The 13,205-nt window shown below is 39.8% G+C and overlaps 1 protein-coding gene across 25 annotated transcripts in view; it reads right to left on the bottom strand.

Annotated features, from left to right (window-relative positions):
• EIF4G3 (eukaryotic translation initiation factor 4 gamma 3) overlaps positions 1-13,205 on the bottom strand; it is a 352,454-nt gene that overhangs the window by 194,949 nt on the left and 144,300 nt on the right. The gene's annotated exons all lie outside the window — the stretch shown is intronic.

A 13,205-nucleotide genomic window follows, 5' to 3' on the forward strand; every position in this document is an offset into this window, starting at 1 on the left:
CACTGCAGCCTCAGCCTCCTGGGCTCAAGCCATCTTCCTGCCTCAGCCTCCAAGTAGCTAGGACTACAGGCACATACCACAGTGCCTGATTAATTTTTGAATTTTTCGTGGAGATAGGGTCTTGCCAATGTTGCCCAGTCTAGTCTCGAATTTCTGGCTTCTAACAATCCTCCTGCCTCAGCCTCCCAAAGTGTTGGGATTATAGGGGTGAGCCACCACATCCAGCCCCATTCATTCTTATTAGTAGATATTATAGGGTACAAATTAATCGAGAGAAACTCTTTCATCTAACAAACAAATGTTTGACACTTAAATCTGGCCAGAGAAACAAAAATAGCACCTTAAAGTCTAGACCAAGTACCTTCAACCTCTTGAGAACTGTCTTCTTCTTCTTTTTTGCGGGGGGAGCGGGGTAGCGGAGGGATGGAGTTTTGCTCTGTCGCCCAGGCTGGAGTGCAGTGGCACAATCTTGGCTCACTGCAACCTCCGCCTCCCGGGTTCAAGCAATTCTTCTGCCTCAGCCTCCCAAGTAGCTGGGACTACAGGTGCGTGCCACCACGCCCAGCTAATTTTTTTATTTTTAGTAGAGACGGGGTTTCACTATATTGGCCAGGCTGGTCTCAAACTCCTGACCCTGTGATCCGCCCGCCTCGGCCTCCCAAAGTGCTGGGATTACAGGCGTGAGCCACCCCACCCAGCCGAAAACTATCTTCTTAAGCGTTACACAACCAATGCAAATAGAACTTTCTGTGGTAATTATAAATGTTCCATATTTACTCTCTCTAAAATGGTAGTTATTAGCCACATGTGGCTACTGAACTCTTGAAATGTGACTGAAATGCAAATAGAACTTTCTGTGGTAATTATAAATGTTCCATATTTACTCTCTCTAAAATGGTAGTTATTAGCCACATGTGGCTACTGAACTCTTGAAATGTGACTGATGAAACTGAAAAAATAAATTTTTATTTAAATGAATTTTACTCAATTTAAATTTTGTGGTAGAAAACATGTAACAAGGCCTGGCACGGTGGCTCACGCCTGTAATCCCAGCACTTTGGGAGGCTAAGGCAGGCGGATCACGAGGTCTAGGAGTTCGAGACCAGCCTGACCAATATACAAAAATTAGCCAGGCATGGTGGTTTGCACCCATAGTCCCTGCTACTCAGGAGGCTGAGGCAGAAGAATCGCTTGAACCCAGGAGGCGAAGGTTGCAGTAAGCCGAGATGGTGCCACTGCACTCCAGTCTGGGTGACAGAGCAAGACTCTGTCTCAAAAAAAAAAAAAAGAAAAGAAAAGAAAAGAAGAAAACATGTAACAAAATTTACTATCTTAACCACTAAGTATACAGTACTGTTAACTATATGCACATAGTACAACAGATGTCTAGAACTTTTTCATCTTGCAAAAAACAAACTCTATAACCACTGATTTCCATTTAAATTGTATTTATATACATTTTAATCCTTAGAATGTAAATAGCCACATACATAGCCCATGGCTAACATACTGCACAGCACAGGTATAGAAAACTGTTAATTCCCATGTTTTGCTTTTATGAGTTCTATATTCTACATCACTCTACACTCTGCAACTCTACGTTCATAGAAGTACAATAATATCCAACAAACAAGACCACAATATAAAACGCTGGAGACAGTGGCAGAGACCTATCACTGAATTTCCTACACAGTCTTAAGCATAGCACTTGTTTTCCTCAGCTAATAAATACTGAAGCTTTAAGCTACTGATTATCAAAGTGTGGTCCACAGAGTCCTCAGCAACTCTGTAATGCTATTAAAGCAGGTGTGAGAGGTGAAATATTTTCATAATATAAATACTAAGATATTACAGGCCTGTGCTGGTATTTTCAACAATGATAGAAAAGCAAGGTGGATGTAGCTACTAGTAAATCTTAAATATATACTCAGGAAATCTGAGATTTCACTAAGTAAATCTTATATATTCTTAGTGAAAACCAAGGCAATGATAGTCATTGTATTCTTCATCCCAAAGCCTTCACGACAAATTAAACTTTAAAAAAAAAAAAGAAAGAAAGAAAGAAAGAAAGAAAGAAAGAAAGAAAGAAAGAAAGAAAAAGCCAGTACCTAAGAATGTCACTTCTTTATTTAACTTTTTAATTTTTCTTATTCTACAGGTAACTGACAAAAGAATGTCACTTCTTTAACAGAATGTATCACTTTTTAAGTTGAAATAATTATAGATTTACATGGAATTTGAGAAATAAAACAGAGATCCCATATATTCTTCATCTAGTTTCCCTAATGGTAATATCTAACTACAGTACAGTACAATAGACAGAAAAATCACATCGATACAATCCATCAACCTTATTCAGATTTCCTGAGTTTTACTACAGATGCATGCACATCTGTGTGTATATTTAGTTCTATGCAATTTTATCACATGTATAAATTCATATAACCACCATTATAGTCAAAATACAAAATATTCCTCGACAAGGATCTGTGGTATTACCCTACCCTACTAATAGCCACAAATATCTTCCTTCTTGCCTCACTCCTCTCCCTTGACAACCACAAATTTATCCTCTATCTCTATAATTGGTCATTTAAAGAATGTTATATAAATAAAACAATATACTAACAAAATTTGGCATGTCTTTTTAGTATACTGTATTGATCAAGTGAGAAGACATAAAACAGTTCTGAGGTAAATTAGTAGTACTAGGAAAAAGCACTTGTACCACCATTAGAGTTATAAACTGAACTAGCCACTTTTTCTTCCAATGCCATTTTACTTGAAAGAAGGATAAACTATGCTTATACACATGAGTATGTGGCAGACATTTTTATTAGCAGATACAATGCACACAGGATTGAGAACCCCAAAGAGTTCTATTTAAGAGTATAAAGGGATCCTGAAGTATAAAAGTTTGAGAACACTGGCCTATATTGATATTAGAACTAAAAGTTTTCCTCCTTTACCTCTTGCTATTTAATTATTAAACATTTACATTATCTATCCTTAAGTTTTTGTCTTAAACAAAAAATCCAACATTCTCATTCCTAAGGGTTTCAGGACAGTCATTTACTATCCCATATTTCCACAGGTATGGCACATTATTTTATTGTGACCCTAAAATGATTTTCCATTCACATTCCTTAGAGGCACCTGCAACCTCATGAGAAATTTTTTCCCCAAGTCTGTATAATTAGTGCACATTTCAAATCCCACTGCAATAAAATGCTTGAAATAAGAGAAATAGCAAAAATTGATGCATATCTGCTTCATAAAGCAGGACGCATTTTGCTTCAAAAACATGTGTATCTGCTTCAAAAACACAGGATATCAGCAAGGTAACAGACTACGATGATCCAGGTCCACATCACCCCATGAAAACACCAAGTGGACAACATACTGACCAAAGTACCTTTGTAAAAACTCAAGAAACCAGTTAAGAACCTGGAGAACTGGAGAACAGAAGCCAATAGGATTCACAAAGAATAAAGTTTTGTGACTGAACAACAAAGCTCCCTGTCCAGAACAACAAAAAGTAGGAGGAAGATGGCAGATAGGAGACAAGATTAACGTGCAGCTCCCACCTGGATGGACAGAACAACATGTGGAGATTCACACCATGGACTTTTGCACCAAGAACCATCACAGGAACATATCGGGAAAACAGAAAGAATCCACAGATCCTCTGAAAGAAGTGGCACGCCGCTGTAAATTCCACAAGACAGGTGAGAAATCGTGAGTTCCCCAAGTGTAAGAGTAGGAAAATCTGCCTCCGAACACACATTCCCACTGAAAAAATGGAAAATCCAGATTAGAGGAGAAGGATTTAACCTTACCTAGAACTGAAGCAGATTTAGTGCGGAATATGAAAGTAGCAGTAGCAGGAAGAGCTTTGTAGGCACTCACATTCTCCAACTAGAGTCCAGGGAAGCTATCCCTGACTATATCTCACAGGGGCCCTCAGGGAAGGAAGCCAGCAGAATTTGGGAGGGGTCACAGGTGAAAGAAGCTGCCAACTCAACTGTGTAATAATTTCAACCAGACCAAACTCTCTCAAGCAGTTAAGAATCTGCAGCAGCCAATTGAATGCCCAATCAAGAAAAGGCCACACTTAAAACAATATAGGAAATTTTTAAAAATATTAAAGAACAATAATTTGTAAGGCAGACATGGAAAAAAAATTTTTAATGTATATATGTATGTATATTTAGAGGTCACCCTTGCTCCAATCCCTCCTCATTGAGGCCAAGTTGGGAGGAATCCACCTAATTCTAAGATGCTCCATCATGACAGAAGGAAAAGAGTGGAACTTGTTTGCATCATTCTGGCTTGTCTGGGGGCTGCTCATGCGACTGATTTCTGTTTCACCTGATGCAAAGTTCGGATGGGAAGTGGCTTAGTTGAGAGCTACAGGAATGTCATCCATCTTCCAGTGCTAGGGGGACAAAAGACAAAGGGCAGAGGAACACAACAGAACATCTAACATGCCACTCTTAGATCAAGGCATGCCACTCTTAGATCAAGCCAGCTAAAACCACTGATACATCCCAGGGATCTGGGGAAAAGTGTTCACATGGGCCCAGTGAATATACAAACACAGAAAAGGTCGACAAGACCTTAAGCCTTCACACCAGGCTGATACTCCTGATGTTACCCATCATGGAATCAGTCCACAAAGATTAGAAGAGCTGGCTATTTTAAGTGCTCAACTTTGAACAAATATCATAAAGTATAGAAATAGGCTGGGCACAGTAGCTCATGCCTGTAATCCCAGCACTTTGGGAGGCTGAGGTGGGTGGATCACCTGAGATCAGGAGTTCGAGACCAGCCTGGCCTACATGGTGAAACTCCGTCTCTACGTCTCTACTACAAATATAAAAATTACCTGGGCATGGTGGTAGGTGCCGGTAATCCCAGCTACTTGGGAGCTGAGGCAAGAGAATTGCTTGAACCTGGGAGATGGAGGCTGCAGTGAGCCGAGATCATGCCACTGCACTCCAGCCTGGGTGACAAAGCGAGACTCCATCTCAAAACAAAAACAAGTTGTTGTTCTGAAAGAATTATCACTGGTGGAGGCGCTGGCATAATTCGGTTGTTTTCAAGGATGTTGTGATTGTGGTTGTGGTTGTCTGCCCAGTTCAGAAGTTAAAGACAAGTTCCTGGGGTATTTTGTTTTTATTTCTTTTTAACTCTTATTTTAGGTTCAGGAGTGCATGTGCAGGTTTGTTAAACAGGTAAATTGTGTGTCACAGGGGTTGCGTGTACAGATATTTTGTCACTCAGGTAATTGGTAGGCAATTTTTTGATTCTCACCCTCCTCCCACCCTCCGTCGTCAAGTAGGCCCCAAGGTCTGTTGTTCCTTTCTTTGCATCCATGTGTACTCAGTGTTTAGCTCCCACTTGTAAGCGACAAGATGCAGTATTTCGTTTTCAGTTCCTGTGTTAGTTCAGTTAGGATAATGGCCTTCAGCTCCAGACGAACACTCTTTTTTTGTATGGAGTCTCACACTGTCACCCTGGCTGGAGTGCAGTGGCACAATCTTGGCTCACTGCAACCTCCGTCCCCTGGGTTGAAGCAATTCTCCTGCCTCAGCCTCCCTAATAGCTGGGATAACAGGCATGCACTACCACACCCGGCTAATTTTAGTATTTCTAGTAGAGACGGGGTTTTGCCATGTTGGCCAGGCTGGTCTTGAACTCCTGATCTCAAGTGATCTGCCTGCCTTGGCCTCCCAAAGTGCTGGGATTACAGGCGGGAGCCACCATGCCCAGCCTCTAGACAAAGACTTTTAAACTGTCCTAAATACACTCAGTAAGCTAAAGAAAGGGGGTGGGGGGAGGAGAGACCTGAATGAAATCATAAAAAAGATACATAAATAGAGAATATCAACAAAGAGATAGAAATAGTTAAAAAAAAAAAGCAGGGGAGGAAGAAGAAAAGAAACAAATTCCAGAGCTGAAAAAATAACTGAATTGAAAAATTCACTAGAAGAGTACAAAAGCAGTCTCTAATAACAGAACAAAGAATTAGTAAACTTAACGAAAGGTTATTTGAAATAATCCAGTCTGAGATGCAAAAATTAAAAAGAATAAAGAAAAGGTAACAGAACCTAAGGGACTTATGAGACACCATCAAACAAATCAATATTCACATTACAGAAGAGAGAGGAAAAGGAACAGAAAGATTATTTCAAAAAAATAATGGGGGAAAACTTCCCACATTTGAAGACATGGATATATAATAGCAAGATACTCAATGAACCCCATGTAGGAAAAAAACCAAAGAGACCCACATGGAAACACATATTCAAAATGTCAAAAGTAAAAGACAGGCTAGGTACTGTGGCTCATGCTTGTAATTGCATCACTTTGGAGGGATCAAGACAGGAGTTCAAGAACAGCCTGGGAAACACAGCAAGACCCTGCCTATACAAAAAAAAATTTTTAAGGTAAAAAACAATGGAAAAGAATATCGAGAGCAGCAAGATCAAACTGAATCATAACAAGGAAGGGATCCTCAGTAAGATTATCAGGAGAAACTTGCAGACGAGAAGGTAGTAGAATGACATTATTCAACATGCTGAAAGGAAAGAAAAAAAAAAACCCTATCACATGAGAATTCTATATCCAGCAAAATTTTAATTCAAAAATGAGGGAAGAATTAAGACATTCCCAAATTTTAAATTAATGAGATTAATAAGCTGAGAAAGTTCATTACCATAAGACATGCCCTACAAGAAATGATAAAAGATTCTTCAAATTGAGAAGAAAGGGAACTAGACAGTAAATAAAAATATGAAAATATAAAGTTCTCCAGCAAAGATAAATACATGGACAAATATATAAGCCTCCATTATTAAAATTTGGGTTCATAAGTCCAGTTTTTATTCTTTTACAGGATTTTAACAGACAAAGGCATAAAAATCTAAGGGCATAAACTATATAAAGATGTGATTTGTGACATCAATAACAAAGTTGGAGAGGCCTGAGGTGAAAAGAAGTACGGTTTTCGTAACCAACTGATGTTAAATTGTTATCACCTTAAAATACATATTTATAACTTCATGATTTTACATGAAATCCCTCTGATAATCACCCCAAACAAATTCTGTAGAATACACATAAAATGAAACAAAAAGAGAATCAAAATGTGTCACTACAAAAACTCAACTAAGCACAACAAAAGGCAGTAAGGGAGGAAATGAGGCAGACTCTTAAAAAAGATATTTGTGGCCAGTTGTGGTGGCTCATACCTGTAATCCCAACACTTTGAGAGGCGGAGGTGGAAGGATTACTTGAGCCCAGGAATTGGAGACCAACTTGGTCAACACTGTGAGACTCAACTCTACCAAAAATAAATAATTAGTTGGGTGTGGTGATGTACTCCTGTAGTCTCAGCTACTCCAGAGGCTGAAGGTCAAGGCTACAGTGAGCCATGATTGCGTCACTGCACTCCAGCATGGGTGACAGTATGAGACCCTGTCTTGAAAAAAAACAATAAAAGGACGGGCACAGTGGCTCATGCCTGTGATCCCAGCACTTTGGGAGCCCAAGATAGGTGGTCAAGAGTTCAAGACCTGAGGTCAGGAGTTCAAGACCAGCCTGACCAATACGGTGAAACTCCATCTCTCTACTAAAAAACGTAAAAATTAGCTGGGCATGGTGGTGTCCACCTGTAGTCCTAGCTACTCGGGGGCCTGAGACAGGAGAATCACTTGAACCCAGGAGGCGGAGGTTGCAGTGAGCCGAGTTCACGCCACTGCACTCTGGCCTGGGTGACAGAGTGAGACTCTGTCTCATTTAAAAAACAAACAAAACAATAAATACTTCCACACCCATGTTCATATCAGCATTATTCACAATAGCTAAAAAGGTAGGAGCAGCCCAAGTGTTCACTGACAGATGAATGGACAAGCAAAATGTGGCACATACATACAAAAAAATATTATTCATCCTTTAAAAAGAAGTTCTCACACATTACAACTTGAGGACATTATTCTAAAGGAAATAAGCCAGTCACAAGAAAACAAATACTGTTTGGTTCCACTTCTATGAGGTACTGACACTATGGCAAATCACAGAGAAAGCAAATAAAATTATGGTTGGCAAGGGATGGGGAGAGGAGATAATGGGGAGTTAGAAGTTTAGTATCCTTAATCCAAATGCTCCAAAATCTGTAAATTTGTGACAGCTGGCATGAAACAAAAAAATTTAAAAAGCTCATTGGAGCACTTGAGATTTTCAGACTAGGAATGCTGAACCTGTAAATAATGTAATTCTCCAAAATTCAGAAAAATCTGAAATCTAAAACTCTTCTGGTCCCAAGCATTCTGGATAAGGGACACTAGATCTGTATTTAATGGACAAAAAGTTTCAGTTTTGCAAGATGAAAAGAGGTATGAAGATACACAGTGTTGACAGTTACATATTTTTTTTCCTTGAGGCAAGGTCTCACTCTGTTACCCAGGCTGGAGTGCAGTGGCATAATCACAGCTCACCACAGCCTTGATCTCCCAGGCTCAAGAGATCCTCCCACCTCTGCCTCCCAAGTAGTTGTGACTACAGACATGTGCCTGCCACCATGCCCACTAATTTGTAAAAAAAAAAAAAAATCTTTTATAGAGACACGTTCTTGCTATGTCGCCCAGGCTGGTCTCAAATTCCTGGGCTCAATCAATGCCCCTGTACTGACATCCCTAAGTGCTGGGATTACAGGTATGGGCCAATGTGCCCAGCCAAATGTAAATGTTCTTAATACCACAGAACTATAAACTTAAAAATGGTTAAGGTGGGCCGGGCACGATGGCTCATGCTTGTAATCCTAGCACTTTGGGAGGCTGAGGCGGGCGGATCACAAGGTCAGTAGTTCAAGACCAGCCTGGCCAACACAGTCTCTACTAAAAATACAAAAATTGGCTGGGCATGGTGGTGGGCGCCTGTAATCCCAGCTACTCGGGAGGTTGAGGCAGGAGACTCTCTTGAACCCAGGAGGTGGAGGTTGCAGTGAGCTGAGTTCACGCCACTGCACTCCAGCCTGGGCAACAGAGCTAGACTCCTTCTCAAAAAAAAAAAAAAAAAAAATAGTTAAGGTGGTACTATGGTTGAATACTGACCCCTCCAAATCTCATATTGAAATGTGACCCCCAGTGTTGGAGCTGGAGTCTAATGGGAAGTGTTTGGATTAAGGGAGTTGATCTCTCATGAATGAGTTGCTGCCATCCTTGCTGGAGTGAGTTCTCACTTAGTTCCCTCAAGAAGTGGTTATTTAAAAGAGCCTGTCACCTGGTTCTCTCATCATGTGATCTCTGAACACACCTCCCCCTCACGTTTTGCCATGAGTAGAAGCTTCCTGAGGCCCTTGTCTGAAGCAGGTGTTGGTCTGGCAATACGCTTCTTGTAAATCCTACAGAACCATGAGACTAATAAAGCTCTTTTTTTTTTTCCAAATAATCCAGACTTAGGTATTCCTTTATAGCAAATGATCTCAGAAAGATAGTAAATTTTATGTGTATTTTACCACAATTGAAAAAAAAGTTTTTTTAAGAGAAGAGGTCTCACTCTGTTGCCCGGGGTGGAGCACAGTGGCACAATCATGGCTCACTGCAGCCTAGAACTCCTGGGTTTAAGTGATCTTCCCCTGCCTCAGCCTCGCAAGTAGCTGGGACTAGAGGCACGAGTCACCACATCCAGATAAAAACACTTTTAAAGTAGTCAAAACAACAATATTACTCTAGCACAAAAGCCTGATATCAAACAAGTTTGTTTCAAGAGCACTTATTCAATTTCACTAATTGGTTCTCAGATGAATACATATTTGCACATGTATTTGTAAATGCTTGCTTGTTTCTTGTTGAATTGTAAACAATACTTGACAAAGTAGAGCTGTCTAAACAATGAAAACTTGATATGGTAGTATATTCCACATGAAACTCATAAATGGTAGACAGCTATATAAAACCATCCAACACAGATCTTAAAATCAACATTTAATTGTCTGCACAAAACATGATGCCTTTTTTATGTTTCGGTGAATGAAAAATAAAAATTTTTATCTTTTATTATCGAGGGAGAGTAAGAAAGACCCAAACAGAATACATATTTTCTCATCGCATAGAGCAAGAGAAGTTATTTAAAAACAACATGCCATGGGAGGCCAAGGTGGGCGGATCACAAGGTCAAGAGATTGAGACCATCCTGACCAACACAGTGAAATCCTGCCTCTACTAAAAATACAAAAAATTAGCTGGGCGTGGTGGCACATGCCCGTAGTCCCAGCAACTACGGAGGATGAGGCAGGAGAATCGCTTGAACCCAGGAGGCTGAGCTTGCAGTGAGCCAAGACTGCACCACTGCACTCCAGCCTGGCGACAGAGCAAGATGCCGTCTCAAAAAAAAAAAAAAAAAAAAAAAAAATGCCCTCATGAACATAATCAAGAAACACTACAAATGATTAAATAAAACAAGAAAATAATTCCTCTACTACAGGAAGACATTGGCTCTTCATGTCAATGAAGGTTCTGTTTCTATTGCAACTGCCAATCTGACAGGAATTGAGGAACCACTTTTTCCTTCTTCAAATTTAACATCATCCCATGTGGAATAGTTGCGTCCACTTAAAAACATTTTCTTACTTATTATTTGCAATGTGCCAAAACACTATGCTGAACTCAGGCTTTGAGGCCCAAACAACCATCAGAAATGACCAATTTGCGGGGCCAGGCACAGTGATCATATCTGTAATCCTAGCACTTCAGGAGGCCGAGGTGAGAAGATTGCTTGAGCTTAAAAGTTCAAGACCAGCCTGGGTAACACAGCAAGACTCCGTCTCTACAAAAAAAATTTAAAAATTACCCAGGCATGGTGGTGCATGCCTGTGGTCCAAGCTACTCGCAAGGCTGAGGTGGAAGGACTGCTTCGGCCTAGGAGGAGGAGGTTGCAGTGAGCCAAGATCATGTCACTGCGCTCCAGCCTGGGCAACAGAGTGAGACTCTGTCTCAAAAATAAATAAATAAATGAATAAATAAAGAAGAATACCATTTATCTGTTGGGATAAGGGCAGGTATGGGACCATGTATAGCCAGCGCAATTACTGGAATACATTTCAAACGATGTCCAAGTCAGGTTCTATTTACATGCAGTGAATCAGAAGATATATACTTTAACTTTCCATTCTAGGTTAATACAAAATATCTAATAACTATACCAACTAAAACATTTTAAAATATAAATCCCATTAAATATTCAAACAACGGTATAATATTGTAAATAAAAACAAGTCCTGTGATTTTTACTGAAACATGGAGTGGAATAAAACAGAGTAAGCTTAATGCAGAAACTTTTAAAATCAATTATAAAAAAGGTATGTATTTCCTACTTTATATACAGCATCAACCACTGGGTAGTTCTATTGACTATTAGATTGATCACACATTCCCACTACATTAAGCATTATTGTAAACAGAATGCTGGCATTTATTTCTTATCTATTTATTTATTTTAATTTTTTTTGAGACAGAGTCTCCCTCTATCACCCAGGCTGGAGTGCAGTGGTGAGACCTTTGTTCATGGCAACCTTCACCTCTCAGGTTCAAGCCATCCTCATACTTCAGCCTCCTGAATACCTGGGACTATGGGTATGCACCACCACCCACAGTTAATTTTTGCATTTTTAGTAGACAGTGTTTTGCCATGTTGGCCAGGCTGGTCTCGAACTCCTGGCCTCAAGTGATCCGCCCACCTCAGCCTCCCAAAGTGCTGGGATTATAGTCATAAACCACTGCACCCAGCCTATTTCTTCTTAGTGACTCTAGCTTCCCTTTCCCTTTTGAAATAATCTCTGATTAAAGTTTATATGCTACATATGCTGCACCTCTGAGAGCAAGAATACTCAAATGTCAAAAAGAATAAAGCATAACAACTCACAATTTCTCAGACAATGAGCAGATTATGATTATTATGTAAGCTCAGGCTTCCAAGTGCTCTCTCCTTCAAAGCCAAGCATATAATATGTATACAGCATAATAGTAACCACACTCTGACATACTTAAGATTCCTTCTTTCTTTTTTTTTTCTTTATTTGGAGACGGAGTCTCGCTCTGTCACCCAGGCTGGAGTGCAGGGGTGCAATCTCGGCTCACTGCAACCTCTGCCTCCTGGGTTCAAGCGATTCTCCTACCTCAGCCTTCCAGGTAGCTGGGACTACAGGCACACAGCACAATGCCTGGCTAATTTTTGTATTTTTAATAGAGACAGGATTTCACCATGTTGGGCAGGCTGGTCTCGAACTCCTGAACTCAGGTGATCCACTTGCCTCAGCCTCCCAGAGTGCTGGGATTACAGCCATGAACTACCGTGCCCGGCTCTGACATATTTAAGACTCAATTACAGTACATGGTGGGCACAAACCTTCAGTACAAGATGAATAAATCAAGAAAATCAAAGTAAAACTACTGCTACTATAATTTAATATTAACATAAAATCCAACAAATACAGTAAATTTCCATTTCAAAACAACATTTGCTATAGCCTCACAAAAAAGTTCCTATATGAAAATTTTGGTGCAAAAATACCTCAACGATGGTGCTAAAGCACCAAAAATGCATATCTGTCCAAAGTATAATCTAAAATGGTACAGTATTATTTTATGGATAATTTAAAGGCTATCTTCTTTTGCTACCTTTCATTTAAATACCAAAGATTGCACCTTAACAATGTAAGAAATGAAATAGTACTGGCTGACTATATATCCAGTTATTTATAAGGGAAAGCACTCAATGATGTGTGTCCATTATGATTTTTCTATCTGATTATGCTAAATGTAGTACAAAAACCCCACAAGTTATTTTTAGGTCATCACTGAGTTGGTTAAATAAACATTATGTCTGCCTGTGTAATGTGACTCGCATAGTACTTACTCTGTCACGTATAAACAGACACCATGCACACTGAATCACACGAGACAGGTTCAGAAAACAGCTGAGTCACCGACCATTAGCCCTTTACTTCCTGTTCCCAGTAACTCAGTGGAAATTTCTACCTCACCACAACATCAGGCTTCTTTTCCCATTTCCACTAATAAGTTATACTTTCCCTCAATAACACCAACCAGTTTGTGTTAAAGCTCAATTTAGACATCACATAGTTCTATTATGTTCTAACATTCTATTATGTTCTAGTATTCCCAACCCATACACCAAGTTCC

Source organism: Nomascus leucogenys, chromosome 24 (genome assembly GCF_006542625.1).
Source record: "Nomascus leucogenys isolate Asia chromosome 24, Asia_NLE_v1, whole genome shotgun sequence".
Classification (NCBI taxonomy): Eukaryota; Metazoa; Chordata; class Mammalia; order Primates; family Hylobatidae; genus Nomascus; species Nomascus leucogenys.